This window comes from Lucilia cuprina, chromosome 6, assembly GCF_022045245.1.
Source record: "Lucilia cuprina isolate Lc7/37 chromosome 6, ASM2204524v1, whole genome shotgun sequence".
NCBI lineage: Eukaryota > Metazoa > Arthropoda > Insecta > Diptera > Calliphoridae > Lucilia > Lucilia cuprina.
In genome coordinates, this window is record NC_060954.1 from 19774957 (window position 1) to 19794097 (window position 19141).

The window sequence follows — 19141 nt, forward strand, 5'->3', positions numbered from 1 at the left end:
ACTTAAATAAGCACTTACAAACAGGAATTTAAAAAGTAGTTTTGTTTTACCCACAATAACATATCATAAGTACCCAAAACACCACAGCTTAGTTATTTGATTATGTGTAAAGTCCATACATATGTATCTGATTATATATTATTATAACAGTACTTAAAAGTAATGCAGACGGTATGTAATAATTATTGAAATGTTAAAGTCAGAAAAAAGTCATTACATGTTGTTGTTGGGTTCATATCTCTTCATACCCCATTTACATTACAATCAGTTATAAATTTAACTTAACGAATGCATTCACGTGATCTTAGAAAAAGCATTTTCAATAATTTTAACAAATAGAAAAATATATATGTACATATATATGTATGTAAGTATATCAAATATAAAATACAAAGAACGTTTGAATAAATTTATCAATTGTTTACATGATTTATATACATTACTTTTAATGCTAATGCATAGTGTAGCAGAATCGAAAATTTTTGGAAATAAATGCAAAATTTCTAAATATAAAAACCACAATATTGAAACTGTATGGTTTTTGGACCTTATCTACAAAAACGTCATAAACAAATTATATTCCAATTGCAACGTTTAAAAAAATAACAATTTTATATTCAGAGGTGCAGTTTTGCGCCATTGTGTACTGTTCTGTAAATTGCTTAAAAATTTATACACTTAGGGAGAGTTTTTCTGATAAAGATAATCTTCATTCTTTGGTTAAACCTGGTTTAATATATGTTTCGTGTTTTTCAGTTATCAGTAAAGATACTTATTATCTTAGTTTAACTGAGTATAATTGGCCAATTAAACTCAAGTTATAAGTGAGAAAACACAATTAACAAAAACAATAAAACAATGATTTCGGAAGAACTAAAAACTGATTTGTTTTGTTTTATTTATTATTGATTTAAAATGTTTATTTAACATTTTTCCAAAATGTTCCATTTTATAAAAGTATTGTTTGCAAAAAACAGCTGTTCATTGTTTATGTTTTTGAGTGAAAACTTGGCAATACTAACAAAGTTAACTTAGCTTAAATCTAAAACTGAAAAACACAATCATCGGTTAAAGTCAGCCTAAATTTGTTACGAGTTTAATCTAACAGCAAGTTAAGCCTAGTTAAACTGATGAGTAAGAAACTCGTCCTTAGAGTCTCGTTGAGTCTCGTTTGAAGGAACAATTTTAAGCAAAATTTTTTAATAGTTTACAGGTTTTGGACTATTTATAGAAATTACAGCATTGTAAATCGATTGATTTTAAAGTATTGTGTCTGATATAGATGTTACAGTTTTACGTTATAAACCGATCTCAATAAAAGTTCTATTTTTAGTATAAACTTTAGAGTTTTATATGAGTATATTTTAAACATAAGTTATTACATATGCATAGATCGGGATCGTTTTTGAATACGAGTCGATTTGTATATCTAATCTTCCAATCGAAACATACATACATATGTATATTAATAAGATATGAAGCCGAACTCACAGTCTTGTTTCTCATATACATATCTTGACAAACTGTCTAAAGTCGGTTACAGTACGATGCACGATCACAATCCGTAAAAATAAATTATCAAGATCTATGAGAAATTGGTCGAAGAGAGTTAACGTTTGATTTTTGAAATTAGTTAAAATTTTTTCAAGGGAACGATGTTATTTCAGATACCACATTCTTCCAACATTGATTCAAAAGTTCTAAAGAAAAATGTATATCCAGGAAACTGAGTTTGTAAGCATTAAGCGGTAACTATGATGTAACATATGTATATCCTAAGGGGAAGTAAATAGTCTCTGTAAAGGATGCGCATAAACAGTCAAAAAACTATATAATACATGACAATTAACCTCTTAGATTAAGTTTTATATGTGTAGATTACTTGTGTAGATTACTTGTGGACGGTAAAGTATCATTGGTCTCGCTAACAAAGTTACAGTAAAGTGACTACTTTCTGCTCTCTTGTGTGCAAATAGTAAATTCATGACTTAGGACGAATTAGAAGCAACCTAGTGGTTAGACGATAGTGTAAATATACCTGCGTTATTCAAATACATTGACTCTTTGTATAACTGCGTGTAGTGTGTATAAGTATTTATGTATAATGTTTATTGAGATATTATTATTACTTCTTTTTTTTTGCTCAAACATTTATTTATTTTAAATGAGTCGTTAAAATAATTTTTCAATACAAAATTCTTAATGAAGGTATGCTCCATCCCCTCACACAAGCACATTTGTTTCAAATCTAAAAAATTAAAAAAAATGCTTACAAACATTTTTGCACAAAATAAAAAAAAATAAATATTCCAATCAACCACATTTTATTTATTTTTTCATTTAAAAACATTTTTCTACCCCTCAGGAAAAATAATAGCAAAATGTAAAAATATTTCAGCACAACTTTATTTAGCGTACTTTTACAAAAGCAATACACCAACAAAAATGTATAAAAATTCTCTCGTTTTCGTAAAATAAACGGAAAATAATTCATTTTATTACACAACATTTTATGAGTTACGTAAATATTTAACAAAATACAACTGCAACAACAACAACAACTACTACTACAACCACAACAATAAGAACAAACGTAAATCACTGACTTATGACGCCGGTACAAATTTGCAAAAATAAAATAGAAAAACTTCAGAAATTCTCATACCACAGAACAAGGTGGTGATACTTTGTGATATTGAACATTAATTTAAGATGAATTATATTTTAGTGTTATTTATTATTTGTTTAATAGGAAAAGTTTCTTATTTACAATAGATTAATGTGGAATATACATTAGACGGGAACAAAAAATATTATTTACAAAATTTAAGTAGTGGCCACTTCACTCCCTATGATGCTTAAAATGTTATGTTAGCAGGCTGTCCTCATATTACGTCACTGGGGACACACTTGGTCCATCTAAGTTAAAAAGATAATTCCCGGCACATTTGATTTGAAAAAAATTGGAGTCCTATCCGAACCATTAAGTGGCACATATAAAGAAGTCTATTCTGTGGATATCCACCTTCTATAGATATGTTTTGTTAATCGTGCAAAAAGTTGCTACCTAACATGTTCAATATAAGGCAAGGCAGAAAATTTTCAGAGAAAGTGAGTAATGTACTCATTATCTTCCGCTGCAGCTTCCACTAAAGTAATTTCTTGTTATTAATTATGTTGTTAAGTCTTTAAGCATGGAGCTTAAGTTATCAGAGCAATAATGTTTCCTTGAGATCTTTGTGGATAGTATAGAGGCCACTTGATCTTCGCCAGACTACAGGTAGCCTTATTCGACCAACTGGATTGCACGAGCTCTTAAAGTTTATCGTTTGTATCTTGAAATCGGAATGCAATCGAAGTTGTCGATATGCGCTCTTGGTATAGCGCAAAGGCATTGTTAGAATACCTCTCGAGCCCTATTATGGAATGTTTTGCCATTTCGAAAAGGGATATCCAGCATGTTTATCAGCAGTGGTGGCTGGTAGTCCAAGGTTCAAAGAGGAAAATCACCTCCGTTTGATTCCACTCTAAATCTATTTAATTTATAACAATATTTAATTTTAAACATTCCAAAATTTCGATTTTTAATTTCTAGTCCAAAAATATACAACTTTTTAAAAAATATTTTAATCATTTCAACGTGTTATGAAAGGACAAAGTACAAAATATATTTAATAAAAATTTTAAAACGTTGAAACGTGTAATTAGTTACACAAATTGTTTATGCTGTAAATAAAAGAAAAAATGGAAACTTTTGTTACAATTGACGTTAAATTTTAAGACAAACGTTAACCATCACGTATAAAAAATAGAATGTCAAAAATGTTTTTTTTAATAAAATGTAACTAAGTATAGCTTTTACGCAAATAATTTTTATAACTCAGGATTCTAATTATAAATTCTAGGTGAAGTCACGTATTAACAGTAATAAAATTTCAATATAAACTTATAAGTATTTGACGTATATTAGTTTTTCATATTTGAAATGTGATCAAAAATTGCCAGAAAATATAATTGTTTTTTTTTTTTTTGAATTAAAGTAGTCTATAGTTGACACTATAGAGTATCCAAGTCCAGACAAGAGAGAAGTCTATAGTCGAGACTATAGGATAGTCTATAGTCTAAACTATAGAGTATCAATTCTCCAGACTATTAAGTTCAGACTTCAGATCTTTTTTAGTTATTCCATGAAGTAAATTCTACTTATTTTTCTTAAGAGTTCAGACTTCAGATCTTTTTTGTAACTTTATTTTTCTCTTCTTTGGAAGTTATTTTTTTCTGGGTATAGTCAGACTATAGTCCAGACAATGAAGTAGTCTATAGTCCAGACAATATAGACTAACTCTATACTTTATACTCTGGACTATAAAGTAGTCTATAGTCTGGACTACAGAGTAGTCTATAGTCCAGACTATAGAGTAGTCTATAGTCCAGACTATAGAGTAGTCTATAGTCCAGACTATAAAGTATTCTTATTATAGAGTATTCTATAGCCCAGAATATGGAGTAGTCTATGTTCCAGACTATAGTCTAGACTATAGAGTAGTCTATAGTCTAGACTATAGAGTAGTCTATAGTCTAGACTATAGAGTAGTCTATAGTCTATAGAGACTCCAGACTATAGAGTAGTCTATAGTCCAGACTATAGAGTAGTCCATAGTTCAGATTATAGAGTAGTCCATATTCCAGACTATAGAGTAGTTCATAGTCCAGACTATAGAGTAGTCTATTGTCCAGACTATAGAGTAGTCTATTGTCCAGACTATAGAGTAGTCTATTGTCCAGACTATAGAGTAGTCTATAGTCCACACTATAGAGTAGTCTATAATCCAGACTATAGAGTAGTATATAGTTCACACTATAGAGTAGTCTATAGTCCACACTATAGAGTAGTCTATAGTCCACACTATAGAGTAGTCTAATGTCTAGACTAGAGAGTAATCTAAGGTGAAGAGCGTAAATAATGTGAAGTTTCAAAACTTGTTGAAGATTATTTCTATGTAATAGGGAGCAGAAAAGGCCTAAGTTTGACCTAATTCTAATCTCAATTTTATAGTTTTATGTTATCATCTTATATTAACGCTTTTACCCTTGTCGCTGATCACGTGGCCAATTAATTTATTTAAAATTCTAGGCTATTCAAAACATTTAATATTGGAAATGATTTTCGAAAACTCTTTTGAATATCAATACAATTAAATATTGCTTTAGAATAAAATTTTCAATAGCAAAAGTATAAAAAAGTAAATGTTTTAAAATAAACAAACAAACACTTATGAAAAATTGCACATAATTAAAATTTTTATGGTTTGGAATTATTTTATTTTTGTTTTTCTTAAAAAGTAATAAAAAAAATATTTATACACTACACTATTTCCAATTGTAATTGAGGATCGAAGAGTTATTATATGACTTGAATGTTTAGAAAATTTTAAATTTTTTTTTTTCAAAATGTGTGGTAGCAATAAAAAGTGCGCCATGATTTCAGCTATTTTTGTTAACAAACTAATGTACAAATCATAAATAACGCATTGAATGTGTAGTGATTGATGATTTGTGGATAAATGAAAGAATAAGTGTATGGATAAGTGTCTATTGAAATAATAAATTTTGTATTCATTTTTATGAGATAATGTTAATGAGTTTGTTTTGATATTTCCTTCCTTCCTTTTGTTCATATGTACATATGTATATATTTATGTAAACAGAATTTTTACATAAAGACAATTTTTTTACTATTTTTTTATTTCACATTCATATCAAATACATTTCACATTAAGGAATGTATAAATGCACAACATCCATACTTATTTATTTATGTACGTATGTATGTACACAGGAATGTATCAATGAATTCATATGTGTACTTAAGAATATTCGTACAAGTATCCGCATATAAATATATAAAATCTTTTAATCATTTTCTATTTACCTTTCCTTTTGTCTTATAAATAAAAAAAAATAATTTTAATAGAGAAAATTAATTTCATTTGTCTTAATTAAAGTATTCATGTTTTTTTAATGAGTAAATGAACGTTTTTATAATCTACACTTTAGCTGATGATTAAAAATTTTAATAATATGAGTAATAGTAACAAAATATGGTTAACATAACTACTTTTATATTGTAGCTAATAAAATTCAATTTAGCGCAGTTGTTCATATGATTTCTGTGAAAAAGCATAATTTCCCGAAATTGTCTTAGTTTTGTTAACGAGACTAATGTATGTGTAAGGGAACTAATTTAATCAATTTTCTGATAGGGACTTTGCATGGACTATGAAGGCCGATTCATAACAGAAGTCCGTAGAATCATACAGGCTTATTTAGTTATTCCGATTTCAGTAGAGATACGAAATATATAAGATAATTATGAGCTCGTGGTTACAACCAATTTCAAACCATTTTCAATAGGCTTTGTCCCTGACCCAAATTTCATTAAATACATAATGCGCACAAGGTTTTCGTGGACAGTCAGACAGATCTATTTGTCTATTAAAATCACTATAAGGACCACAGATTTTATATAAATACAAATTTATGTGGTTGATTGATTCATAATTATATCTAACCGCATTCAAATGTCCCCTCGAATGCTACCTTTATATAACCCATTTAAAGAAAATTATTGTCAAAGAAAAGTTAAAATGATATTATTCAGAAATAATATAAAATAATCAAAAATCAAATTGAAAATAGATTCACTATTAATGCTTACATTGTAAATACCCTAAATGTATGCATATAACAGTCATAAACACATATAATTATGATCGATCGAGAGATGTCTGAGCTGCAAATAATGTAGTTCAAGATAAAGCAATCGTAGTCTAGACAGTAACGAATACTAAACTATATTCTAACGATTATATTATCTGATGGGAATCCAACCCAAGAATAACTGACTAAAAATGTACCTAATCCCTGCACCGTTTTACAGGCTAAAATATACTCAATAGAAATAACTGAACCTTATAAAATATATGACTTTAAATAATAGACCGATTATCTAGAACTTCTTCTTAGTTTTATTCACTATCAATACAGAAATCTTTATTTAGTTCATATGACCGAATTGGCAGTATAACTGGATTATAGCAAGCTCATTTGTACCGGTTTTTGTGTTTGATCCTAGTCCCCCCGCAAACCCTCCTTTAGCTAATATCTTTAATTCCATAATTCTTTTAATTATATTTATATCACGATAAAATTCAGCATAAATAACATTTATATAAAAAAATTTTCATGGAATTTATGAGGAAAGCTCCATATTCAACCCTAACCCCACATAAAACATCTTTCCGAAAATCAGTTTTTGAACAATATTAGACTGTCGACAAATATAACATTTTTAAATTAATATTACGAACTGTTACAAACGGAATGATAAAATTTATTTACCACCACTTTTTGGTTAAAAATTATTCAACGTTTATGCAAAATATGTACTATATGTATGTACATTTAATTACATTCTGCTGCGTAGTAAATTTTTTGCCCAATAGGGTTGAGTTAACTTTACACACAAACAAGTTAAAAAAGTTTATTTTGTATTTGTTGTTTAACATACTTAAATTACGGTTTATGCACAATATTCAAATATACACAGAAAAAAATAATACATAACTGGTATGAATTTTGTAATTAATTGTATGAATCGAACATGACTTTTTTCCCAAAACATTTTCATTCAAAATATTAAAAGTTCATAGAATGTATTAATTTGTACATGACGAAATTTTTTGGAATTTTCTGCAATATTCATGAACAAATTGCCAACAAAGTCTATTATCTACTAATCTGTTTCCATATTTAGTAGATAATAATCATTTATTATCGTATTTTGTATAATTAAAAAAAATATAAATTGAAATGCTGAAAAATTAAATCTTAAACAAGAAAACATCAGCAAACATACCTAAGTCGATTTTATTCTAAAAATCATCGATTTTATTCTAAAAATCATAAACAAATACAAAATTTTCCCATGAAAATTTCAAAATTTTTTTTTAATTTTAAGTCAAAGCTTCTAGATTATGTATGAAAAAATTCATACAATTTAGGTACTTATTCTTAACTTTTATCAATGAAAGTAGTTCATAGTATTAATGTTGAATATTTTTTCTGTGTATGACTAAATAAACGTAACCAATGATTTAAACAAATATTTCTTTGATTTAACAAAAAGTTTATAAGAACTTCTTGTTCAATTAAAGCTATTTTCAATACAACTATATCAACATACATACATATGTACGTAAGTATGTATAATTATTCAAAGAAAAGTTACAGCTTTCACTTTTAATATTTATGTTTGTTACATGAAAAATATTACATATCCTCATGCTTTCAAAATCATTGGTTGGTCATAGTCATAAAAAGTTTCCAAGGGTAAAAAGCAATGACTGCAAACTCTATAGTAAATATTCATCGTTTTCAATTCCTTAAAACTTCCTTTGCTTATAACTTCCCATTAGTACATTCGCACTCTGATCATACTTAATATTTAAAGTAAAAAAATAAAACACAAAATATTTCGGTACTTTTGTCATCCCTTATTACTACTGTTTTTTTTTTTTTTTTATTTTTGCCTCCTTGGCATTCATGCCACATGGTTTTCTAATGAATATTTCAAGTGTACTTTTGCTCGTTTGTTTGTATGTTTGTGTGACATTCATTTTTGTAAAAGCTAAAATCAACTACAACAACAATAAAAGTTTAGAAATAATAAAAGAAAACAATAAAAACACAAAAACCCAAAAAAGAGGTCCTTAAAATGTTTTGCGTTTTTATTCAGCTTGTCTTGAACTTTTGTTGTGCTGTATAGGATGTATAGTTTACACAGTAGTGTAGATTTGAATATATACGAGTGGATTATTTTGCGTCGCAATAATTTTGTGTTATTTTGGCAAACAGCTTTCCTGTGTTAAACCTCGTAAGCTCACCCTTCCTTGCCGCATAAATAAACAAGCATGTTATAAAAGCTATGTTAGCAGAATAGAAAAGAATGCTTTCTTTTATTTAAATAATTTCTTTGAAAAATAATTTTCAATTACAGAGTCCAAGTTAGGATTTAATGATTAGTTAAAAGATTTAAGCACCCAGTACTAAACCATTAAAACATGTGTTCTAAATTCTAAATTTCTTTAAGCGGACTTACATATGTATGTGTATGGACTTAGGACCTTAAGGTGGAATTATACAACACGTGTTGAGGCAGCAACGCGTTATAGGCTTCTGTCGAACAAATAGTATATTTTTCATTTACCAAGTTACAGATTGTAGTTTGTAATGTGTCTGCCGCGAAAAGTTCAGCAACTTTTGAGGCATCGGCAGCTGATCAGGGTTGTATTTTATTTTGTGTAGAATAAAAATATAGTAAATAGAAATAATAGCAATTTTTAAAGCGCGAAAATTATGTACTTCCACCTTTAGGGATCGGATGCTTACTTATATAAATGTATGTATATGAACATAGGTCCTTAGGTGTCGATGCTTACTACAACGGTTTAAAAATTTATTAGATTTATGCAGAATGTAATTATCACACTTGATAATATGAACATTAGCGTTATTTACGGGATCGGAAGAGACTTAGATCAACTATGGTTCTACAGAACACAAGTGGACTTAGAAGACCTTAATACATAATACTACGACAGGAGCTTAACCAAAACTTTATAAATACTGCTACAAATTCGTACGACCAGAAAACATGTAAGAAACGAGACGGCATCTGAGCTGCTATATATCCTTAAGAAGTACCCGATCTGCCATTATTAACACCAAAATCATCTTATACTCTAATAAGGATCTATGTCCAATAATTCATTATTTTAAAAGTCACTAAGTTTTCTTGGAATTTCACTGTTTTTAATTGTAGATGTAGTTTGCATAAACGTCAGATAAGAATTGTTCCTTTAAAGTACTGTATTTACTCTCAAAAAACATACCTCGTTTAAGTTTATTAAAATAGAATCTTTTTACATTTTCCGTATTTGTTTGACAGATATTTACATAACACTTTTACTATTCAGGTTACTACTACATGGACAGTTTCATAAACAAATACAAAATCACAAACACCCAGCAGTTTTGCAAGGAGTCAGTACCATACTTTTAAAAAGAGTTTTTTTCCGAAATTTATAAATCTAAACTAATAAAATACATACATATGTATATAGCTAGTCACAAACTCGATGTTATATATTTTTGAGTCCTTTTGCAAAGCATAGTAGAATATAGTGTTCCTATGTAAGCAAACGAGTAGCTTAGCAACAACTTTAATGTTTCTAAATAATCTGCAGAGAAGATAAGCAGAAATTTGGCTCATTAAATATTATATATTGAAGACATTATTCCCCACTTATACACGATCTGTTATTATATACTATGTGTGATGATGGGTATCATCATCCTGTACTACAGGGTAGTATGTGTTATTTTTATGTCATACTCATGGTACTCGCTCGCATTCATCATTGTGGAAAAGTACTGACACTGAGATTTTATTTAAAATAAATAGAAAAACAATTGTTTTACAATAGAAACTACAAAGTTTGCTATTCGAATAAAAATAAAACAGTTGTCTTGTTCCGAAACAAACAAGTTTTTCTAGCAGTCGTTTGTTAAAACTAAGCTAAGTTGTTGATTTGACTGACAGTCTTTAAACTAAACGCAAAATCAAAATAGCATAATTGAAGTCTGAAAATATGAGTCAAATTGTATATTTTTAGCTCATCCTAGCAAAAACATACATTGAAACGCTCGATTACAAATAGGGAGTTTAATATGTCATTACTACTCATGCTTGCAAATAGGCAATTGAGTAAGATAGGAACATATTTATATTTAATAGTTGACTATTGAAGTATGTAGACATACAGGCTAGTAAGGTAAATGGTCTGTAAGAAAACGTTAATTTTAGATCCTAGCTTGGCTTCGGTATCATTATTATTTGAGAGATGTTCTAGTCTTTTCAGTAATAGATAGATCTGACGGATAAAGAGGTTTAATATTCATTTATTTTAAACACTGGTTTAGAATTAACCGATAGACTTTATGTCACTATTTTTATGGACATTGTGACAAACACTGGTTTTGAATTAACTAATGTACTTTAAGTCACTACTTTCATGTACATTTTGACAATTTATGGTTTGCATCTTCCAAGGATGTTAAAACTACTTCCTGCAAATATTATTTTAGTACATGAGGCGTTTAGCAGCCATATGTAACTTTTAGGACATCGTACTTGTAAATGGATCAGGGGTTTTTCATATAACTGTATTAGCATTGACCCAACCTTACTGCCTTGGGGTCTACTCTTTACAGGAGTGTGGGGTAGAACTTATCAACTTTGTAGGGAACTTTCAACAACCTCCTTTACGATCATCCGAGGAGGAAAATGGCTTCAGTTAGTTGTTGTGCAAAGTTTGATGCAATACATACTTTTACAGATCTGTTATTTTACAATTGAAGTACTTTTTTTTAAACAATAGACGAACAAAAACTATTGTTTCCTAATTAAAAGAATCATAAATATTCTATTTAACAAAACAATAATTAAAATACGTTTTTGAATTAAAATAATTCAAAACATTTTTGGGGTTCCAGAGCAAAATGATAAATATTTTACCCCCAATAAACAATAATTTTGGCAATGCTTAAACTTTTATTGTTTATTTATAAGTATGTACGTTTGAATTATTTGTTTCTTGCTTTTTTGAACAATTTTCAAACAAATCAATTTGAAGATTTTTACCATTTTGAGATTTAATTTAAAGATAAACAGAATTGGGAAAAATTATAAAAATTACATTGCAAAAATATAAAAATGAGCATTTCTATTTTCATCAACATTTACTTGAGTTCCTCTCGAATAACACACAAGCAAACACGTGTGTGTATTACCCCCTCCACTACTTTTTAGCCCCGTTATTTAAATGACATGTGACATAGAAAATAAAGAAGAGGAGAAAAATGCTAATGAATTGTTGTAATTTTCATATTTGCAATTTTTAATAAATAATATTTTTATTTTTGGGAAAAACATAAAACAAACATTCACACATTCACTTACATAAAATAAAAATTGATTTTCTGCCAAAAGTATAAAAATCACACTGAAGTCAAGAGAGAGAGTGTAAGGCCATGGCAAAATCTTACATGCCAAATAGGAAAGAAGGTAAGCTTTACACACAAACAACAAAAAAACATAGAAAAAACAGAAATATAACAATCACACGCAGACATCAACAACAAACACACCCATACGTTGAAAATATTAACATGGATATATGTATGTATAAGAATGTAAGTGTCTAGTATATGTATCTTTCAATTGTGGAGCAGAACGTAATGTAGGAAAATGAAAAGTGGAAATACTCATTAATAGACCCAATGCCATTGCCAGCCTCACTGCAGTATGGACAGAAAGAACACTAGTGTTAATACGCAGGAGCACCATATTCATAATCCCCACCACCACACAACCAACGTCAACTAACAACTCTATACACATCATCCCTAATGCCATCATCATTATGAAAGACTTTGACACCAACATGTACAAAAACCTTCGCATACTCAGATATCCAAAACCACATACATATGTATACATATATTATCTCATACAAAATTCAGAGGCATCCAAATTCATGGTACATTGTACTAGTTTCGTCATGTCTTTATCCGACGCTCTCTCAATTTCTGTGTCTCTTTGATTTTTGTACCAGAATTTTATGTCTTTTACATCTTTGTCTGCTCCATGTCGTGAATACACTTAAAGAAATTTATTTATTTAACCAATTTTTTTTTAACTATGATCTTGGTTCCGAAACAAACAGAAATCCAATGAACATTATTTAGAATTGAAGTCTTTCTAAGTTTCGGCTAAGATCGGAACTAAGCTAAACCACTTTTTTACGATATTAAGAATGTATTATAATATTGAGAATTGAATTGAAAAAAGGGAGGGAAATGAACTGCACTTTCACATCTATGAGAAGCGGTAGACTGCAGGAAAGAGTTTCAGATTTTGCCATATCAGAGTTATTGTGGAGGTCCTTTCAGGGTACTGTGGTTTAAACAGAAAATCCCGAGAACAGTATGTTGGTTAAAATATTGATACACGATGAAATCTATATTTCGTGATACCGCTGAGAGGGGTGTTATGGGTATAAGCGTTGTTTGTTGTCAAAGCAATAAGACACGAAATGGATAAAGTGGTATGCAGGCTCTTCCGCGGTTATTTTTCTCAATAAATGTCAGTCTTACCACAGTGTGTTTGGTTCACTTGATGCAATCTTACTTCTATGTACCGATTACTTCCCAACGAGTTGTTGCCGAATAAACGGATGCCATTTCATATGCGTCGTTGTAAACGAAAGTAATGTGATTAATTAAAGTAATTGAGATTAGATTGCGCGATTACTTGAGAAAGTGCTTGTGGTTAGAGAATGTCACCGTAAAGCACTTCGACATCGTATTCTTTAACATGATTTCCCTAGCACGTTACCTTGGTAAACAGCCATTTATTTGGAGTTATTGTAATCCCGGAGAATGATAGTGATATCAGTACCTCTAATCTGGGGACTAGAACCGGGGTAATCGAATGACTCTTGCTGTTATTTGTACCCCTCGGGGTACACAAAGTGGTTGTGGTTAACCAACCGCAGTGTGTTCTCTGTGTGTATAAAAACAATATCTTGTACAAAGTACATCTTAAGCAATGGTTGCCGAAATAACAGGAACCATACCAGCAAAGTGGTTATATCTAGGAAGGAAGGATTCAGGTAAGCTATTTTTAGAAATAGGATAAAAAAGGGACTGCAATTTTCAGATAGCAAAGTATCTAAGTAAAGTGCCAACTGTGTGTTATTTGTATGTCACAAAGTAGAGGTGTTGAGACGTCTCCATCACCGTATGTTAAGGTCTTCTTGACAGTTACTCACGTAAAGCAAATATGTTGTGTACTCAACTACTAGATTGTAATTTCAGAAAACATAGCATGATCAAAAAGTGTTCCAAATTGTCGACCTATTCACCATTAAAAATGCAAAGAGAATGCGATAGGATTAAAACGATAAAAATTTAAATTTTAAGTTTTGTCAGTGAGAATATATGAGTTGTCATACACGAATTTAAGTTTTGTTTACCCTATATAAAATTTCTTCAAGTGTATATCAATATTTTAATTTTCAACTGTAAATTTACGAATCAACTTTGTATATTGTAAATGTAAATATACATACATACATACTTATGTACAAATGTATGTAAATGATGATGATGAGCATGATGTAAACAGACCACCCTCCTGCTCCACCCTAATTGCCGAAAATTTTTAGAGAGGTTTGTGTATATGTTGTTGTTGGTTTTTCTCGTTTCTGTTAAAAATGTGCAATATTTCAATTTTTTTAAAAAATTTTCCCGTTCTTAGAAAATTAATGTATTTTTTTTTTTTGATAGTATTTTATTTACATACAAAATGTTTATTGTCTATTTTTGTAACAAATTAATTTTCAAGTGCAAAACGTAAAATAAATTATTGGAAAATACGTTTATTTTTTGGGGTCTCTTAAGCATGCAATATTTTTGCAATAATTTCACAATTTTAAGTTCATTTAAATAAATTTTATTGCAAAATGTTAAAAAATTTAGAAATGGGAAGAACATTAAATTGTTAAAATAAGTACAAATGTTTTAGTTTAGTTATTTATATTTTTAAAATGTAAAAAATACAATGTTGGCTTTTTTTGTTAAAAAAGAACAAATTTAAAAAAAAATGTTGTTAAAATAAAGTACACAGAGAGCGAGACAGACTAGAAGAGAGTACAAACCGAGCAAAAATACAAATAAACTAAAAAAACTGCATTAACAATAAAATTAAATTGTTTAAACAAAGCAGAAAAAAAAACTACTAAAATTTTTAATGACGTTTGCGATAATAAAAATTCTTGTATAATTATTTTCCGTATTTAAACAAATGCAGACATAAATAATTTATTTGCCAAAATGATTAACTCCATTTTTGAATTTTGTTAATTATTTATAAAAAATTACATGTTTAGTATAAGATTATTTATTAAGGTAAAAATACATAAATATTAAAACTATTTTATGTAATTTGTTTATCTTCTTTAAATATTTCTAAATGGAGTTAATAAGTTTGGCAATTGAGGCTTCCCCACACACACATACACACTTTCCATATATTATATGTATAGGTTTAGGTAATTGTTTTAATAATTTATTTTGCAATTATACAATAAATAATTTACACTAAAACAAAATCACATACACTCAGGTAATATGAATATGTTTTTATAAGGTTAAAGTTGATTTAATAGTAATAATTATTTTTATATTAAAAATAGTTTTTATTATCTATTTTTATTTAAAAAAGTCCTTTCGGAATATTTCAACAAACACTCTCTCTTACACAAAATGTTGAACAATAACTAAACACACACACACACTCTTTATTTTATTTTTTGTTGAAAATTTTCTTTAATACGAACTTTTTTCCAGTCGTTGTAAGGGTAGTTTTGCTCCCATATAAAGTTGGTTGATTATAGATGACGAGGTGTACTCGTAAAAATGTTGATTATATTTTTTTCTTAAGTTTTCTTTCTTTAATACTCCATCCAGCGAAAAAAAAACACTAACTTTAATTTGTTCACTTAAAAAAATAAGTAAAATTAAACACTCACAGATTTAGATATTAATAATAAAATTTTTTCATTTACCATATATTTTTTAAACCCTTTTTTGCATGTAAATATATTTAATATTATTAAACAAATGTTTTATTAATATTTCAATTTTTTTTCTTTATTATGTTTTTGTTGTTTTTTTTTTTTCAAAATTATTTTACAATTGAAACACTGCGTTCATTATTTTGTAGACTACCGGCGCTTAGAACTTTCCGTTATAAACTGATTCATATTGTGCTGTGAAAGAAAATTCGCCGTGTATAAGTTAGTTGGTTCTAATATATGAACCGCAAAGGGTGAAACTTTATTCGTATTCGTTTATATGTAAAAGTGTTTGTGTTTATGTATGTGTTTGCAGAAACATTTTTGAATCGAATCATTTAATGAAATAAGAAAATTTTGAAAAAAAAAAATAAAAGCTTATTGTACTTGTATGCGTATGCGCTTTATTCTATAAACGTCAAATTGTTTAACATAAAAAGCTTTATTTTGCTTTTATTTCGTCCACATGGTTTTAAGGATAATGAAAGCAAAGCATGGCACATAAATAAACACGTGCAAACAAAAAAGAGGAAAAAACATTAATTACACTCAACAAAATATGAGAGTTTGCCTAGGAAATTTGTTAAAAACAAATGAGGTATTTTATATAAAAAACTCACCCTTACTAAACGAGTTTATCATATTAACCAGGTTAACATTTTATAAAACCGGTTTAACACAGTTAAAATATATAATTTCTTTACTTTTTATAAATGTACAATTTATAGCTTTCATCAGAAAATATAAAGAGATTTTTTATAAACAACGCCACAATACCAGGGAGGATATTATATTATGTTTGTAACGTTCAAAATTATCTCTACTTAACGATATATAAAGGGACGGCCTTTAAGTAAACTTGAAATAAAGTCAATTACTTTCATTTATATACAAATATCTAATAATGGTGCAGAAATTAGTTTAAAAGAAGAAGAATTGTTTCATTAAATCCGAAGAAATACACCTAGGCCACCATGGGAATGATAAAGCTCACCTTTTAGCTTAATTAATAATGTAACTCCAATTCTAAAAAAGAGAGAGTTTCCATACAAAATTCCTACAATAAACAATCAATGACTTTATTAAGCTTTTATGAATATGGGGGTAAGAATTTACTTAACGACCGGCAGGATGACTTTCGCAGAGATAGATTTAAGGTGTACTTATTATCCTTTCCATCAGACAAATCACGCGATTCACTATTTTACCGAAATAAAATTGTCTAGGTGAAAATCGGCATGAAAATTAGACTTATAAACATTTAAGATCTGCCGATTTTTGAAGGGATAGTATTATAAAACCGATTTAAAAAAATTTCAACAGTCTTCGTCTTTGGTGCTACAAAAGATCATATACCAAACATTGTTGAATTATCTTCGAAAATGCAGAACTTATAAGAGTTTTATTTTCCAGTCGTGATTTACGTGGTCATGGAATTACCCGTATGTATGTTTGGGCCTTATTTAAACTGGCTTACGTCAAATATCATCGCTATAGTGGCATCTTTATGTGAATCTTTATGAAAATTTTGTGAAAGGCAACTTATAAAAATAAAACTAATAAAAGCAGAAGTCTGCATTTTAGAAATTTTCGAATCAATTGAAAAAACTTAATTTCTAACAACATTAATATATGTACAGTGAATCAATTAAATAATTTGCCTATGTAAAATTTTATAAATTTTAAGAAAAAACTTTATCTGAACAATTATTTTTAGCAAAATAAAGCAATTTGTTTGTTGTATTCTTTAAATAATATCTTATATTTAATTTTCTACCATAAAAAGTAAAATCGTTATATTAATTAACGAGATTTTTGATCAAATGTAAACGTATTGTTAATGTTATGGGTCAATAAAGTATTTTGCTTTTTTAGGTTTTTTGTTCATTTCTTTAATATTGCTCCTATTACTCCTATATATTAGAATAACATTTTTTAGATATTTTAGTAGTCGAACGACTAAATTTGGACATTTCATAACCGATTTATTATCCTATATACCTATCAGAATTTATCAACATTTGACTTAACATGAAATTTATCGTTTCTTTCATTAAATTTCGAAAATAATAAGTAATTTTGAAAATGTTTTGTGAGGTAAAAATCTATATATTATAACAAAACATTACGGAAACTCCATCTATTTGGGGAGTATTATGTAAATTTTATTTAAAATTGTATAATATTGATTCTTATTAAATAAATCTAACACTAAGTACCATCCTAGCCACTCTAAGTATAGGGACATCACCATATACCACTATAGAACTATTAAATGCTAAAATCTTGATTTTCAACCTCATATTTTAAATTCTTTATTTTATGAATAAGATACAGTAGGCGTATTTGGATCTGGATAGTTATTCTTGATTTGGTTATTAAATATATAAAAGTGTATGTATTAGGTGAAAAATATTGCTTTTGTTGACGTTACGGTATGATAACTATCTCTATTTTAAAATATCTAAATTAGGTATTTTTCTGTACTACACGACAGTTCACTTTACATTGGTTCCAAGCAACCTAAGGTATGTTTAGAGCTGTAAATTTAAACATAGTGTTCCTCCTAGTTCGTATATAGATTTTGAAAAAGATAATTCAGGAATCCAATAGTTTTCCTTGGATACAAGTCTCCTCCCTTTGGCAGTTAAAGATTTTGAAAGAGCACTCAGTGCGTTTTTTCTAATAATTCTTTGGATCATTTGATCTACTACTCTATTTTATATTTTTTAATGTTATTGATTAAAAATTTCATAATTATTTTTTATTGATTTACACTTGTTCTAGAAATCTAAACTATTTTTTTTATATCGAAATTGCCTCATTATTATCCTTTAAACATTTTAAGGCAAATAACATCATATTTTCACTCAATGAGGATATGATTTTTGCAAATCACAATTGAAAAATACTTAACACTCTTCCTTTTAACAATAAAACAATAAATTCCAAAAATAATTAAAAACTAATTTGAAAAACCCAATGAAATTAACCGGAATTCTCAATATGCAAAATACTTTATTGACATGCAAATTCTGATGAAAAATAATAAAATGCAATAACAAATGCACCAAAATTTGTATTGTAATATTTTTTTTAATTTTTCCCATTTTACATAATCTCTATTTTTAATTGGAAAACATATATTTACTTTTTTACATGTTTTTTTTCGAATTTTATTTATAAACAAAAAACAAAATTCTCTTAAAAAAGGTAGGCAAAAAACTTAGTTAATTCACCGTATATCAGGTTAAAAATACAATAGCAAGATCTTTTACAGCGTGAGCAGATGTTAGGTATGTAACGTGATATTATTTTTTTTTTCGCACCAAACACGATAAAGTTATGTAAAAATATAATATTTTATAAATGAGGAAATA

At 28.2% G+C, this 19141-nt stretch overlaps 1 protein-coding gene across 3 annotated transcripts in view; it reads right to left on the minus strand.

The window, feature by feature from the left end:
* LOC111677478 (sodium-dependent neutral amino acid transporter B(0)AT3) overlaps positions 1-15944 on the minus strand; it is a 42549-nt gene extending 26605 nt beyond the window's left edge. Inside the window, exons 1-2 of one of the 3 annotated variants that reach the window (XM_046954344.1) lie at positions 15753-15943; positions 15525-15685 (exon numbers count right to left, since the gene is read on the minus strand). The gene's annotated coding sequence lies outside the window, so the exon portion shown is untranslated. Of the gene's footprint in view, positions 1-15524; positions 15686-15752 lie in introns of all 3 variants that reach the window. The other 2 variants (XM_046954346.1, XM_046954345.1) reach the window with 2 other exon arrangements.
* Between the last annotated feature and the right edge of the window lie 3197 nt (positions 15945-19141).